This window comes from Protobothrops mucrosquamatus, unplaced genomic scaffold (assembly GCF_001527695.2).
Source record: "Protobothrops mucrosquamatus isolate PMUCROS unplaced genomic scaffold, P.Mucros_1.0 scaffold1087, whole genome shotgun sequence".
Taxonomy (NCBI): domain Eukaryota; kingdom Metazoa; phylum Chordata; class Lepidosauria; order Squamata; family Viperidae; genus Protobothrops; species Protobothrops mucrosquamatus.
Window position 1 is genome coordinate 210,391 of NW_015387313.1, and position 13,738 is coordinate 224,128.

Here is a 13,738-nt window from a genome sequence, read left to right on the forward strand (position 1 = left end):
AATCACTCTCTGCATCAAGCTTGTAAGCTGATGGCCTCCTGATCTGTAGTTCAGAGCAGGGATGCCCCTCAGGATATAATTTTTAAAAAGTGAAGATGATGGCTGTGACTGTGTGATTGTCATCGTGCCTGCTTTTTTTGCATCTCTCACACACAGTGATTAAAAAACAGACAGAGATTTGACTACACCATTTCGGGCCAAGTTTGACTTTTTAAAATTATACCCTGCTATCACCCTGGTGCATGGTATCGCCTTCCAAGCAATGAGATCAAGAGTTGTCAACTGAAAGACAGGATTAAATATATATATATATATATTTTCAGATACTCAACATGTGACTTGTGTGCAAGCCACCATTCCATACAGAAGAGCACATGTGACTCAAAGCAACTACTTAGGTAAATGGCCCTTAAAACATAATGTGCAGTGAGCTTCCTTGGGGATCTTCAAGAGAAGGTGGCTTGCTTTTATCCAGGCATTTTTCTGACAAAAAAGGGCTCAGAGAAACAGCCTCCCTATAAAGATGGGGAGGAATGGATAAGGGATAACAGAGAATCCCTGGAACAGGACAAAGCCCAAGCTTAAGACAATATGTATCTATATGGATTTCTGTTCTATAATTTTTCTTAAATTAGAGCCATGCAGTAGAAAACACTGTTATCTACAAAATGTTCCAATTAACATGTGCTTTTAGCAAAGGCAGGCGAGTTTGCAGGATCTGCCATTGTTACATGACACACATCTTTTGTCTTTGGACCTCTTATCTCTTCAGTGATTTGCTTTGTAGTTTAGGATTTTAAAATCCCTCTGTATAAACTGATTTATCTTGCTTATGAAATTCTGAGTCATAGCAATGTTGCTTCGAAAATTTTAAACACAGCTCAGAAATCTTTAAACTTTAAACCTGTCTAAAAACTTTTTAAAAACTCCTTTGAAACTTTACAGCCATTTAAAAGCCAGATTTAAAAAGCTACATATTTGTATGCAGCAAAAGGATGTGAACCTCTAGAGCAGTGATGGCGAACCTTTTAGAGACCGAGTGCCCAAAAACTGGCCCCACCCCGCTCCACCCCCACCCTGCCTGCCCGCAGGGCCACTCACCGCCTCCAGGGCCTGCCGCAGATCGACCCGCAGCGCCATGGCAGCCACGCCCTCTGCCCGCGCCACGCAGCATCAACTGTGCGCGATGGGGCATGAGGGCAGTCTTGTCTACGCTGCCTGGCTGCCATGTCCTTGGCTGCACTGCTCCTCATGGGCCACGCTCGGGGACGACTCTCCTCCAGGGGGGCTGCTGGTGAGGGGGTCGCGGGGGGAGGCAAGGCTGGGGCAACGGCACGGGTGCCAACAGAGAGGGCTCCGAGTGCCGCCTCTGGCACCCATGCCATAGCTTCGCCACCACTGCTCTAGAGTTATCAGCTATTACTCAAGTGAATTATCCATTCACTTGAAGGGGAAACTAGAAGCAGGTGTTTCAATCAATGTAATCATAATCTGAGGATAGTATGGCAGCTCCTGCCGTATTTAAATAGCAGACTTTTGAGTACCAGTGGTCCTCATTTATTGACTGCCTTGATTAGTGACTGCTCACCCTTATGACAGCGATGGAAAAGTAACTTTGCAAGTCATCTTCTCATTTACAACCTGTGCAGGACCGTAAAGCAAAGGAAAGCAGAAGCATAAGTGTAGTCAGTTTCACTTAATGGCCATTTTGCTTAACGACCAAGTTGCGGTCCCAATTGTGGTTGCTAAACTACCTGTACTCCATATCAAAATCTGATCTTCACAGCACAGATATGTGGAAGTATATCATAGCTCAAACAAAAGAGATTTCTGAGGACCTCTGAAGATCAGTTGTTGACGCACATCAGACTGGAAAAGGTTACAAAACTACTTCCAAAGAGTTTGGACTCCACCAGTCCATTATACAAATTGTGTACAAATGGAGGCAATTCAACACCATTGTTATCCTCCTCAGAAGTGGTCGACCAAGCAAAAACTAGGCATATGATAATCCAGATCTCAAAGAAGTCCAGAGTAATGTCTAAAAAACTAATGGTCTTTCTGGCATTGGCAAATGTCAGAGCTCACAAGACCATCATCAGGAGAACACTGGACAACAATGATATGCATGCAAGGAGAAAGCCATCTTCAAAAAAATAGATTGCTTCCCATCTCCAGTTTGTGAAAGTGCACCCGGATAAGTCAGAAGGCTATTGGAAAAACGTTTTATGGATTGATGAGGCCAAAAAAGAGAAGTTTTCGATTTTTGAATGAAAAGTGTTATGTTTGTGTAGGAGCGGCGGCATTCGCTGCTCAGGCAGGAAACCCTATACCATATATACCCTATATTGTCATGTATTTGAGCTAAACCAGTGGTTCTCAACCTATGGGTCGCGACCCCATTTGGGGTCGATCGACCATTTCACAGGGTTTGCCAAGCAAGGCTGACCGCCATTTTTTTTGTCTGCCATTTTTTTCCCTTTTCCGGCGGGTGCCTTACCTCCCTTGGGCTGGGCCAGCTGGTGGTCGGCCTGCTCCGTCTCTGCCGCTTGCCAGCTACGCCTCGGCTGGCACAGGGGGCAGAACCACGCATGCGCGGCGCTCCTGGGCAGGGAAAGTCCTCGACTTACGACCGGTTGGATAGTCCTCGACTTACGGCCGGTTTAGTCCTCGACTTACGACCGGTTTAGTCCTCGACTTACGACCGGTTTAGTCCTCGACTTAAGACCGGTTGGGCATTAAAAAGGTTGAGAACCACTGAGCTAAACTGACATGTTCATCTGTTTCCAAAAATACAAGATAGTATATCAGATCCCATATTGTACTTTAAAAATACATGCCCTTTTTATTGGGTCAACAATTGATTTTTTTTAAAAAAGGGGAAATGTTATTCAGTAATATTTCCATGGCACTGAAAAAGCTTTATTGCTCCTAAGGAATTGAAGAAATATATACATAACTCCATTGCTATCCTTAATCCTCAAATTCATAAGACTTTTTCTATTCTTGGAATATGCATTTTCCTTTGTGGGGAAAAAAGAAATCTACTTAATTAGAAGGGAAATTCTCCTTTCCTTCTTGTTCTTTATAGCTGCAAAATCTGGAGTTAAGATCTGCCAGACTATGCATCCTGAAGTTTTTTTTTCTAACAAGCACACACTAAAACTTGCACATTTGCAATTCTGCTGTTTCTCTTCTGACAAACTTGAGAGTGCCAGAAATCTGGCAGGAAAAAAATGAAGCCTAGAAAAGATTTGATTTCTTTTTTCTTGACATTTTCAAAGCTTCTGCTCATTTCTCATTGTGTTTGACACCAGCAAGTTGAAAATTCTTTGACTCTTCACTGAAAAACATCTTTGCTTTGTATTTACAGAATTATATCAAGGACATTTAATATTTCTTTGGGGCGATTTTTTAAAAAGTGCTATTTATGATCCATTCAATTAATTAAGAACGAAGATTTCAGCGAATCAAAGAAACGTGAGGAAAAAATAAGCACTTTTAGAAAGATATACCTAATATACTAAACTCCCGTGAATTGTTTCACCTATGAAATGTATTAATGACAAAGCATAAAAGCCATGAAATCTCGTAAGTCATCTTTCCCAAAAGGAACCAATCCATTTCAGGATTCCACCTTCCATATTAATGCTACCAGGGAGAAATGCTTGCTCCGGGGAGAAAAATGNGGGCCTGACCTAAGGAGGATTTTATTTAGGGACGATTTTAAGTATAATTTTAATTGGAACACAGCTTCGAATATTTGGTTTTTAATTTGGTTTTAGAGGGGTTTTTATTTTTATTTTTTATTTTTATTGATATGTGTATCTGTTTTAATATGCTGTGCACCGCCCTGAGTCCTGCGGGAGAAGGGCGGTATAGAAATTAGAAATTAAATTAATAATAAATCTTTCCCAAAAGGAACAATGCATTTCAGGATTCCACCTTCCATATTAATGCTACCAGGGAGAATGCTTGCTCTGTGGAAGCTCCGGGGAGAAAAATGTATTGCAACAGAATTTGTTTACAGTATAATTAACCTTATGTTTAAAATGTATGAACAACTTTTACAGGTCAAATACAAAAAGATTGAATTTCTACTCACTCTTGGATGCTGCTTTATGTACTGATTTTCTGCCTTTCTGTTGTAAAATAACTCTTGGAATAATTTTCCTACAGAATGATAGTTGCTATGACAACCATAGCAAATTTTCCTTTTCTGAAACAGATGTCTCATTTAGTTGAAAATTAGAATGTGAAAAACCCATGGGAAAAATTAATTGAAACTTTAACAAAACACTGACTACAATGTAATCTCTTATGTGTTAACCCTTTAACATCCCTTTGTACTCCTATGTAACCTTCAAATAAATTCTAATTAAACCATTTAACCTCATATAAATGACCTCTTTAGCTATAATTAGCACTTTAGTTTTCTCTGAAGTATTCATTTCTGTTACCACAAGAACAGAGGTAAGTGATACTAAAGAAAAGTAGTCAAATACAATTGACTTATTAACTGGAATTCCAAAATCAGGAGGAGTCTGATAGCACCTTTCTGACCAATAAATTGAACTAAAAGGCATAAGCTTTTAATCCTTTTAATATAATTTCTCATGCATTTTAATACAATTGGTTAATCAGATAAGGTGTTACCATGCGCCTCCCAATTTGGGATACTGTAGACCAGGGGTCCCCAACCCTTGGTCCGTGGACTGGTATCGGGCTGCAGCATGCCAGAAACCCGTCCACACAAACAAGCAAAGCCCCATCCGCGGGATGCAGGCAGTACACGAAACCACGCCCCCTCCGGTCCGCAGAAAAATCTCTCTCCACAGAACCGGTCCCCGATGCTCAAAAAGTTGGGGACCTCTGCTGTAGACTAAAACAGATCTCCTCCTTAAACCCACAATGTTTAAGGCTAAATGTGGTTAAAATGCTATCATATAAATAGTCATTTCACATTTGTGCGTAGAATTTATTTTAACAGCAGATCTGATCATGAATTAACTTGAGAATAGACGTTTTTGCCCTCATATGGTAACCCAGCCTGAAGAGTCAGCTGGATGATGTTCTCCATTTCAGAAAAAAAGTGTGAAACAGAACTACTGCTTGTGTTGCGTCCCCAAAGAAAATAATATACAAGTCTATTCAGCTGCATTGTAGAGCTATTCTCTAAATACATCTTTGTCCCCTTCAAAAGTTAAATAAGCCCCAGGCAGTAACTTATTAAGGTATCTACAGCAAGCTGATGATCAAAGAAAAGCAAGACAAAATACAAAAATGCCATAGGTACCAATTTCCCATTTAGTTTTTAGGGTTTGGAAGATTACAGTGTCATGGTTCTGACAGTTGAAACTCTTCAAAAGAACTTCGAGGCATTGTTTACCTTAAAGAATCTTTTATTTGAGAAACAAAGTATCGGCACTACATAGTTGAAACCAAAAACTAAATTCCCCTCCCCTAGATACAAAGTAACAAAGCACAATTCTCTCCTCCAATAACAGTCATAAATCACATTCCCCAGTTAGCTTGAAGCGTGGGCTTTCTCCCCAACTCTCCAGCCCACCAAATCTCTATCAACTCTGGGCCCAATGACCTTGGGTTCCCACGGCTGAGTTATTATTGTTATGACTAGCTGGACTCTCATCCACATTCCCTCTCCCAGCGTCAACTAACTCTAAAAGCAATAGAGGAAAATGGCTGCATTTCCATCTGTTGTCAAAGCAAGAGCATCCAATGTTAGCAGCGTTGACACACAGCTGGAAACAAGACAAGCCTGTTATCTTTTTTATTTTATTTTATTATTTCTTTATTTTTTATTTTTATTATCTATCACTATCCATCTTAAATATATCACTGCAGATGTGTTATGTCCCTTCTCGCTTCAAAGGCTCTACTGTAAGCCCAATACACAAGAAATCCTCCATCAAGGAGCTGAATGATGTCAGACCAGTTGCTCTGACATCTGTAGTTATGAAAACTTTCAAAAGGGTAGTGCTGGCCCACCTGAAAATCATCACAAATCCGCTGCTAAGACCCCTTGCAATTTGCCTACTGTGCAAATAGATCAGGGAGATGATGCTGTTAATATGGCACTGCACTACATCTTACAGTATTTTGAATCCCCAAGGACCTATGCAAGAGACCTTTTTGTAGACTTCAGCTCGGCATTCAATACCACATTCCAGAAATTCTTCTCTCTAAACTGCCTGTCCACACTTGTAGATGGATTGCAAGCTAGGTAAAATTACACTGAATACCTGTTCAATTCCTCTTTTCTCTCTGTACCAATGACTGCATCTCAAAGGATCCTCTGTTAAAGTATTGAAGTTTGTAGATGATACAACAGTCATTGGTCTCATTCGATATGGTGATGAATCTGCACACACAGGACAACTAACCCTGTGGTGCAGCCAAAACAATTTGGAACGGAACTCTTAAAACCGTAGAGATGATCGTAGATTTTAGGAGGAGTCCTTCTATTCTACCACCTCTTACAATATTAAACAACACAGTATCAACAATAAAGACCTTCAAGTTTCTGGGTTCTATAATCTCCCAGGACTTGAAATGGACACCTAACATACGAACTACAATTAAAAAGGCACAACAAAGAATGTTCTTCCTGTGCCAACTCAGAGAGCTCAGACTATCCAAGGAGCTGCTGATACAGTTCTACAGGTGAATTACTGAGTGTGTCATTTATATTTCTATAATTGTTTGGTTTGGTACAGTAACTAAACAGGACAGGTACAGATTTCAACAGACAGTTAGGACCTCAGAAAAAAATAACTGCAACCAGCCTGCCTTCCATTGAGGACCTGTATACTGCAAGAGCCAGGAAGAATGCTAAGAACATATATACTGACCCCACACATCCTGGTCATAAACTGCTTCAACTCCTCCCCTTAGGATGTTGCTATAGGGCATTGCATGCCAAAACAACGAGAAACAGAGATAGTTCCCCCCATGCATAATTCCCATAGCACTGTTTTATGCCTAAGACAGGGGTAGGCAACCTTGGCTCTTTTATGACTTGTGGACTTCAACTCCTAGAATTCCTGAGCCAGCTATGCTGGGAGTTGAAGTCCACGAGTCATAAAAGAGCCAAGATTGCCTACCCCTGGCCTAAGACATCTAATCATGTAGTAGGACTGTATTACTATTATCCTTCTCACCTTTTCTATTACCTACTCCTATTGGTATCTTATGACTATCACTTTGCTGATTGTATGATTTATTATTGTATCTTATGATCTATGATTCATGATTTATCATGTTGTTGCTTATATGTATACTGAGAACTTACCCACTGGAAATTCTATTCTATTCTATTCTATTCTATTCTATTCTATTCTATTCTATTCCATTCCATTCCATTCCATTCCATTCCATTCCATTCCATTCCATTCTATAAAACAGAGGTGAAATGCCTCCGAAGTTGAGAAATGTTTCTTTGAAAATGATGATTTCTTTATGCCATGAAGATTGATTGAAGAAATCATAGTATTCTTTTAGTTATTCATCAGCATCTCATATTTTATTTAATTGCAATTTATCAAGCAGACTATTATTAGGTGGACTATGGCTGAACAATAAATTGCATGGTAAATTAAAAACTTCAGACACATGTTCATTGTCCTTCCCCTATCAAATTAAATTGCTTCAGTCCTGCACATTCTATCAAGTTACTTTCTATTATTCAGATTCTCAATGTATTAATAATAATTGTCAAGGATATTATCCTGCAGAAGCCCCACTCAGATAAATAAGGATGCAAAGTCTCTTGCGAAGTTCCTGCTTTAATGAAATGCATCCACCAAGAATGCCCCGAAGAGGCTGTTTAATCAGTAGCCAAATTCAGCTGAATCAGAGCAATATTTTATTGCATAAAGCACTGTGGAATAGTATCTCTACCGAAACCTTCCATGAGTATCATGTAAATACATGGCTTTTGCATGGCACAAGCAAAATTCAAGCGGGAATTTATTTTTATTAATATATACTCACTTCCTTTCTATTTTTATTAGGAAGATACATGAATAAAATTGTAACCTGTTTAAAAATACAGAAGTTTCAGTGGAATGGGAACTTCAATTTGCCTTTCAGACTATTATTACAGATTTCCTCAATGTGGTATCAAAAGCCAGACTGGTACAATATAGCTAACAGATACTGGATTTACACTTATACCTTAACCATGCCATAAACATGCCCCCATAACAGATTTTTCTGTTAACCCCTTTGTTCATCTCTGGCCACCGAAGAGCCAGTTTAAGCTTGTTTTCAGTCATTCCAGTTTTAAAATATTGTTTCATTTTTCTCCTGACAAAGGAGACTATAGTAACTAACAGATTTAATCAAGAATGTGGTCAGGAGCTGGGTAATGTCCAGCTCTTGTACTCTAAGCTGCTATGGACATGCCCCCTCCATTCCAGGTGCCAGCTATACCACCTATGGCTCTTAAGGTGGAGGTATCCTGTGTAATGCTTTACCGGCACTTTTCAAAGCACACAACAAGACTTAAATCAGGGGTAGGCAACCATGGCTCTTTTATGACTTGTGGACTTCAACTCCCAGAATTCCTGAGCCAGCCATGCTGAGGGGAAAGGGAGAGTTTCCAAGCTGAGCCATGCTGACTCAGGAATTCTGGGAGTTGAAGTCCACGAGTCATAAAAGAACCAAGGTTGCCTATCCCTGCCCTAAGTCACATGAACTCAGTGCTTTTTGAAGCAACCATTTAATGCTCATTTTGTACTGCTCAGAAAGCTGATTTAACTGGAAAAGAGAACTATATGAGGCTAGCAGTACAATTCTGCTTCTTCTACAGCTACTTCTAGCTTCTGATAGTCACAAGGAATTGCTACCAACACTGTCCTTCTCTTGCCACAAAATCTGAGGATAGGCGGATCCTAAAATGAAGATCAAATAAGGTTAATCAATGTAGTAGTGACACAAAAATCTGTGTGTAAAACCTGGCTTTTCAAAGGATTGATAAAAGTTAGTCAGATGTGAAGGATCCTTTCATTGTTCTGAAAAATCCTTAATTCTTCTTGATGATTATTTTCAGATTCATTTTTGGGAAAACTGAAGAAACCAAAATAATTATAAGGGAAAATGTATCATTGCACTGATTTACTTTTACTTAGATTGACAGATTAAAAGAAATAGTTTGCTTCTTATGCTACCTCCCCTATTAAAAAAAAGCCTGAAAAATGCACTTGAAGGGAAAAAAGACAAAAAAATGACCCCAAAAATGAAATTTCAAGAGTTCTTTTTTCAAACTTTTCATTGGAATTGATAATCTCCATAGCTCACAAGTACACTATCCACAACATTTATTTTTTAACAGTTGTTAAAAGATTACTATTGTTGTTGTTGTTGTTATTATTATTATTATTATTATTATTATTATTTGGCACCCTGTCACATTTTAAAAAATTCCTCTGGAAGAAATGCTTTGAATTCTACTGAACTGAACACTCCCAGTCCAATAAAATTATGTGAAATATGAAAAAAATGTACAGTTTAAAATAATATAGAATTATAAGACTGGAAGGGATCTTGGAGGTCTTATAATCCAAACCCATCCCCAAATTAGGAGTCCTTACGCCATTCCAGAAAAATGGATGTCCAGTCTTTTCTTGAAAACCTCCCGCGATGGATCACCCATGATTTTACTTGGAAATGCTTTCCTGCTAAAGAAACAAGTTGCTCCTGTTTGAGGTAGATGGGCAATTTAGAAATGTGAAACATAAATAAATAAACAAAGTATAAATTAAAGTGGAGATTGGTCTTTCTTTTCAACAGGTAGTAGAAGTGCCACAAAACATTTGCTTTTCAAACTTTCCTTATTATTTTCATTGCAGGCAGGATGATATAGGTTGATTTTGGGAGTAATACATCCGATGTCTTTTGATCACCCTTTGCAGCCAAATAAAATTATGTTGTTATCAGTCAGCTGATATTTCAATGACAGAGATATTTATAGAATCTACCAGCCATTTAACCTGTAAAAGAAAATCAATCTGCTTGTGTATTATCATAAGGGGGGGGAGTATGCTTTCCTCAACACTGAAATGTATAGAGATATGATCAGCCTACTCTTAGCCATTCTTTAGGGATTTCACAATTTTAAAATAGCATCATACTAACAAGGTAAATATACTACTATGTTTCTGGTCCTAGAACAGGGAGAAACTGCCATAGGTTTGAAAAAGAGGTGATGTGATTCCAATTTTCAAAAAAAGGGGGGGGAATGGAACCACTAAATTACAGACCAATCAGCTTGGTATTAATACCTGGAATCTTAGAAAAAATATTTAAGCAGCAGATTTGTAATGCAGTTTAGTGGTGAAAAAGTAAGGTCCTGCACTTGGAAAAAACCTGCATGGACTAGGCAGTACCTGAATTAACAATAGTAGCAATAGCAATAGCACTTAGACTTATATACCACTTCATAGTGCTTTACAAATCGTCTCTAAGCGGCTTACCTATGAGAGGCATCTGAATGTCCTAGTGCAGGGGTCCCCAACCCCCGGGCCGTGGACCAGTACCGGGCTGCGGCATGCCAGCAACTGGTCCACACAAACAAGCAAAGCCCCATCTGCAAGATGCAGACAGCACACAAAACCACGCACCCTCCGGTCTGCAGAAAACCTCTCTCCATGGAACCAGTCCTTGGTGCCCAAAAGGTTGGGGACCTCTGTCCTAGTGGACCACTATTTAAGTATGGACCAGCAGTGTGTTGCAGCCAAGAGAGGAATATCAAGATCACAAGAAGCGATGAGAAGTGCTTTATACTGGACTAGTAAGGCCACACTTGGAAAACTGCATATAGTTCTGGTCACCACAAGATGCTGGGACCCTAGAGAGTGTCCAGAGCAGAATAACAAGGATGATAAAAGTTATGAAGGCTAAATCACATGATGAATGTTTGAGGGAAGTAGGTATGCCTAGTCCAGGGGTGTCAAACTGGTGGCCCGTGGGCCGGATACGTCATGCGCAGGCCACGCCCACCCCGGCTCCGCAAAGGCAAAAACCATCACGATACGTCCCGAAACATCACGTGACACGATCGAGTTTGATACCCATGGCCTAGTCAATCAGAGAGAGGGATTAGGGAAAACATGATGTAGATCCATTATCTGAGGGGCTGTCACAGAGAAGAGGGGATTAACTTAATCTCCAAAACACCAGAGAGCAGTAAAAGAAGTAATGAGTGGAAGCTTGTTAAAGAGAGATCCAACTTAGAAGGATAAATTTCCTGACAAAACAATTAATTAATGAAACAGCTTGCCTCCTGGAGTTGTGAGTGCTCCATTGCTGGAGGTTTTCAAGAAAAGATTGGACACCTATGTGTCTGGGATGGTATAATAAATCCTGCCTTGGGCTGGGGGTTGGAATAGAAGACCTCCAAGATCCCTTCCAGCCCTATGATTCTAAATTAAAGTTCTTTTTTATATCATGAAAACAGTGTATATGTTTGGCATCCTTTATTAATGTTATATTGAACATTAATTGTATAACCTTAACATTTGACCTCCAAAACATGTCTCAGAGCTTGTGGGAATGCAAATGTAATATGTCTGTACCATGATAGGCAAAACCTAGAATCCCATTCTTATATGATCCAAAGCCCTTTTTGGAAATCAGATCTGAAGCGTTGCACAAACCAAGGTGTTTTTTTTTTAAATCAAAAGCAGTATTCAAATTAATTTATTCCCTTTTTTCCCAGGGAAGAAAAATGCAGAGACAGAAAAAAAAGTTATGATTAGCGATTTGAATTTGTTTTTCTTTTCAAACGATACAGGGAATCATTCACCTTTTGTTTAAGAAAATAATTCATGCATCTCTAACTGGAAAGAAGAAAGAACTGAGCTGTTAATAAATGTGAAAAGATTGTCTCTAAAAATTAATTTGTTATAAAACAATGAAAAACAAAACTGAGTACCTTTCTAAGTAAGAAAGAGAAAACATAGTAAGCTGAATATATTATTTTTTTCAATCTGTTAAAAGGATACGCAGGCATAATTCAAATTTAAAGGATAAGTCAAATTCTACCTCAAGATCCAAATCTTCATTGAGAAAGAGAAGACCATCCCCAGGGAGAAGGTGATTGTGGCTGTATGATCAAAGTGCTGCCCCTTTTTAACATGTGCGCAGTAACTCCCCTGCCCAATTTAGCCATCCCCGGGTACCTCTGAGCACATGTTAATCGTGTTAATTTGAGGCAAACCTAAACCTAAAAAATTAAGGGGATATACGGTTTTAGTACTCACATTTCAGATAAGCTATTCTTTTCTCCATAGATTTATAATGATGAGAATAAATAGTATAAATCTCACCTGGTATAGGAATGGCTAAACTAACATAAGAATAATGATTCAAAAGTTAGGATAGCTTTTCTCAACCTGATAGCAATAGTAATAGCACTTAGACTTACATACCGCTTCACAGTGCTTTACAGCCCTCTGTAAGCGGTTTACAATCTCAGCCTATTGCCCCCAACAATCTGGGTCCTCATTTTACCGACCTCGGAAGGATGGAAGGCTGAGTCGACCTTGAGCTGGTGAGACTCGAACTGCCAAACTGCTGACAATCGGCAGTCAGCAGAATTAGCCTGCAGTACTGCATTCTAACCACTGCACCACCACAGCTCTTAGTTAAGAGTGGAGTGATGTCCTCCTTCAATCCCATAGCCTAAGTAAGAGAAACCAAGCTGAGAAGAACATCTCCACCAGTGCTGTAACTACCAGTATTGGTGGCTTTGAGAACTGTTCCTTGCCTGTTGTTGACTGCCCCATATGCAATTGCTGATGTGAAGTTGGATGCTGCAGCTGGTGTAAAGTAGCAGCTGGTATAGGGTCTTCTGCTTGAGCAAGGGGCTGGACTAGATTCTAGAAGACCTCCAAGTCTTCTGTTATTCTGCTATCCCTTGAAAACTACAGCTATTATCAGCAGTCACTCATTTCTCCCCCCATCCTTAATTTCCCCTCCTCTCTGACAGCTTGTCACCAATTTATAGATGCAATAATACATGTTACATTCTCTCTTTTTTTTAAATACTGGCCAGTTGCAAGGAAATTTCAATAAGACAATAAAATGATGAAAACAATAAAAACAAAAGCAAGCAATCAGCCATAAGACAAAAACCAAACAACCCTGGTAATAACAATAGAGCTAAGACAAAGTAATCAATGCTTAATGGATTCTACAAAGAGGAAAGCACAATTTTACAGCACTTAAAAAGACAATGTCATTCAGATTACACGATAAATAGCGAAGATAAAATTAATCTGAGTGGCCCAGGAATTTAACTACAAGAGGATTTATGCAACATATGTAAAAATTCTTATAAAAGTGAGTGATGGATTCAGTGACATCCACTTTGCACAGACAAAGCCAGGCTATGTAGAGAGTTTTCTAAAAATCTAATTACTTTTTTTTTAAAATATAAGCTTTTATTAAAATATAACTAATAGGAACTAATATTTAGAATGAAAAAAGAAGAAAATTGAAAGAAGAAAAGAGGAAAAACTAATATGCAAAAATCAAACAAAAAAGGGGGGTTATAAAGAAGTTACTTCTGATTTCCTTGCAGTTAAACAAGAAAAAAACATTGAATTTGTAAATAAATCAGGGAAATAGCTGGCATATAATTTAAAAAAAAAACTGTACTGAAACTGAAAGAGATGCTATAATAATGGATAATATGGCAAAAGAAAAAGCTTTT